This window comes from Megascapheus bottae, chromosome 8 (genome assembly GCF_031878675.1).
Source record: "Megascapheus bottae isolate mThoBot1 chromosome 8, mThoBot2.hap1, whole genome shotgun sequence".
Taxonomy (NCBI): Eukaryota; Metazoa; Chordata; class Mammalia; order Rodentia; family Geomyidae; genus Megascapheus; species Megascapheus bottae.
Window position 1 is genome coordinate 46,391,129 of NC_143516.1, and position 3,723 is coordinate 46,394,851.

A 3,723-nucleotide genomic window follows, 5' to 3' on the forward strand; every position below is an offset into this window, starting at 1 on the left:
ACGGGTTGTATCTTTTTTTTTTTTTGTGGGTCATGGGGCTTGAACTCAGTCTGGGTGATGTCCCTGAGCTCTTCAGCTCAAGGCTACTGCCCTTCCCTTGAGCCAAGCCCCACTTCTCCTATTTTAGAGGTTAATTGGAGAGAAGAGTCTCAGGTCCTTTTGTTCCTGGGCTGGCTTTGAACCACAAACCTCAGATCTCAGCCTCCTGAGTAGCTAGGATTATAGCCATGAGCCACCGCATCTGGCTGTGAATCAGACGGGTTGTATCTTCTGTCTGCTGCTCTTTCCTACCCTCCTGGACACACAGCTTCCAGATTTGACCTTTGTAACATTTCTAAGAAACTTGACTTTTTCTCCGAGGGACTCCTTATCACTGTTGCCTTCCTTTTATCATCAATATGATAAGGTAATCTAGTGCTAAAAACTGACAAATGCAAAATGGAACTTTTTTTTTCCAGAGAGGAGCTTGGAAGGCCCAAGTAAGGCCCTAAACAATAAATCTCTGCAGTGTAATTGGAGTTTAAGGCTGTAGTTAGCAGATGGAAAAGATATTTTAGGCAGGAAGAATTTACAGCATTCTTAAAATATAGCCACATGGCCATGAGTCACCTTTTTTGTCTTCTCTTTCAAGACCAGCTTTACCTCTGTGAGCTTCTCAGATGTGATGAATCAACTGCAAAAATAATGGCTTTGAATTTGTTGTTGGTAATTATACAACACTGGGAAAGTTTTAATGGGATGAGTGGTATAAAAGAGAATTTAGGTCTTCTAGAACTAGTCTGAAAGGAATGTCCCACAATTTGCTTATGAAAATGTTGAACTTTGTAGTAATTGATTCAGGGAGTGCATTTTACCTAAGTAGATCATCAATCAAGACAAATGAATATTAACTAGAATTATGGGGAAAAGGGGAAAAAAGTTTAGATTCTATTTAACCTATACATCAACTATCTTTTCTCAAGCCCTCATGTTCAAGTAGTTTTGTTGTACAGAGCAACCAATACAGATAAAGACAAAGACGGAGAAGGTATAATTAAGACTTGGATAAGCTGGGCCTAAATTCTACTCTTGGACATTATGGTCTGCAAGACAAGACTACCTTCCCTTTCTTCTGATGCACTTGGTTAGGTTTTTTTTTTTTTTTTTTTGTCCCCTCGTCCATGTCTCTCCATTCACAATACAGATCAGGCACAGGGCCTGGGCTGAGGTGTATGTGGGCTAGGTTTACTCTGCCTCCTGTTTCTAGACAGTGTAAGAACACAGCCTGTGGTAAGCACCCAGAGACCTTTGGTTAGTATTTGACTCTTAAAACTAAAGCAGCAATGATTCTTTAATGAAGTATGTACTTTTAAGAGTGCAAAACAGAGTTAATAATACATCTTAATTTAAAACACTTTATTATTGCTACACAAAGAAAAACATCCTCCTTCCTTCCTCCTGTCTTGTTTTTTTTTATCCTATGTATTGCATTTTGATTGTTTATCCCCATATTTCAACCTTGCCTTTATCATAGACCACCATTTTATTACATGTGTATGCAATAATTTTTTTGAAGGGAATAATTTGAATTAATATAGATGGCATTGTCTATATTTGATATAATACCATATCCAGTTTCTTGCTTATGATGTATGAATTATTATTGATAATGTCTATAGTGTTCTATGTACTTAAGTCTTGTGTTTCTATTTGCTTCATAGTTCTCCATCCCATATGCATCATTCCAAAAAAGAATTGAATGTAGTGTGTAGATTTACAAGTGTGGGACTGCAGAGAAGCCCCAAAGCAAGGATTGTGAACACACACACACACACACACACACACACACACACACACACGGAATATGAAAACAAGCAGCCACTTAAACTGGAAGCAGACTACTCAAGACTCAAACAGTTATCCTGTAACTAATGCATTGGTGACATCGATGTCTGTGAACTGTGACCATTTCCCCATTCTCTTATGGGTACTGTGCTGAACTTTTCTGAGCAAATCCTCCTTTTTCTTTACTGTGTTTATCTAACCTAAAGCAATTCTACAATTGAGCAAAAATATTTTTTCTCTTTTTTCACCATGCTACTCTGTTTTAACAAAACATTGAGCTCTTAATACCAACCAAGTAACATGAAAGTGAATAAGATACCGTGTGAGGAGAGACAAGGAGGAAACAAATAAAATTGTGCTTCTCACTATATGTGGTCTCATATCCTCATAGGGAAAGACAGAAGGGTAAGCAGTACAATGTGATCTATGATATCTCCTCTTTACTGAATGTATTTACTTATGTATTCTACAGAATATGCTTTGTGTTTTCCAGGTATGGTGTGAAGTCCCCTGAAGTTCAGGAGTTGGAACTTTGGTCCCCTATGCACCAGATGGGTTTTTAGGAAGTGATTGTCTTGTGAGAGTGATTTCCCAAGCAACGTATGAATTTATTAATGGATTAGTATTCAAACGGGCCTTTGGAAAGTGGTATAACTGACTAGAGAAAGTGGGTGAGTAAGAATATGATTTTGAAAGCAATATTATTTCTGCTTCCTTCCTTCCTTCCTTCCTTCCTTCCTTCCTTCCTTCCTTCCTTCCTTCCTTCCTTCCTTCCTCCCTCCCACCGTCCCTCCCTCCCCCTCCCCCTTCTCTCTCTCTCTGCCTGCTGGTCTGTCTGTCTGTCTCTGCTTCATGGCCAGCATGAGAGGAATAGGTTCCTCTTTAACAGGCTCCCACCACCATAACATTCTGCCTCAGACCCATTGCACTGGAGAAGGACACTGTGCATAGAAATCGCTGAAACCATGCATCAGAGAAAGTCCTTTGAAAAGCTGGGTGCTGGTAGCTTCTGCTTGTAATCCTAGCTACTGAGGAGGCTGAGATCTGAGGATCACACTTTGAAGCCAGCCCAGGCAGGAAAGTCTGTTAGATTTTTATCTCCAAATAAATACCAGAAAACTAGAAGTGGCTTAAAGCGGTAGAATGTTAGCTTTGAGCAGAAAAGCTCAGGAAGAAAACCCAGGCCCTGAGTTCAAGCTTCACAATTGACAAAAAACAAACAAGACAAACAACAACAGCAACAAACCAAACCAAGAACAAATAAAGTGAGCTCTTTGTTTAAGTTGTTTATCTCTGGTATTTTGTCACAGCACTGAAAATATGACTAATACAGAAAACTAGTCATAAAAATAGGTTCAGTGCTGTGATCCCATGTACTTTATAAACCTTTGAACTGGTGTGTTAGAGGAATTTGAAAACTTTTTGAAATGCAGGCTAGAATGCTGTGGGCAGAGTTTAATAAGGCCAATTTGGTGGAAATTCAAAAGACCAGAAGAGTAATAGGAATGTAGAGAGTAAAAACCTTGCTCATGAGATTTCAGATGAAAATGGGAACTTTGAGAAGTTGGACTATTCATGTTACATTATGCCAAAAAATATTTTGTCTGAGTATTTGAATTTCAAGATGATGGACTAGTTAATTAGTTAGAGAAAATACCAAAGCTATATAGGATTTAGGCGGTGATATTGATGGCTATGCATTAAGAATTGGAAACAAAAAGAGAGTATAAAAGCTTGAAAGACTTAGTTTAACCAGAAAAGAAGTAGAGGTAAAGTTGAGGTAAAGGATGTTGCTGGAGAGATTTATGCCATTAAAAAGCAACCAAGTGCTTTTCACTTGGGGGGTATATGGAATTGGCTTGATGGAATCTATGGAATTGGCCAGATTTCAACAGCAAG

General features: G+C 38.7%; 1 non-coding gene across 1 annotated transcript; it reads right to left on the reverse strand.

Annotated features, from left to right (window-relative positions):
- Window positions 1-1,158: 1,158 nt before the first annotated feature.
- Window positions 1,159-1,286, reverse strand: LOC150059898 (small nucleolar RNA SNORA51). Its single transcript, XR_016536507.1, has one exon. It is a non-coding gene; the product is annotated as a small nucleolar RNA SNORA51 (small nucleolar RNA).
- Window positions 1,287-3,723: the final 2,437 nt, after the last annotated feature.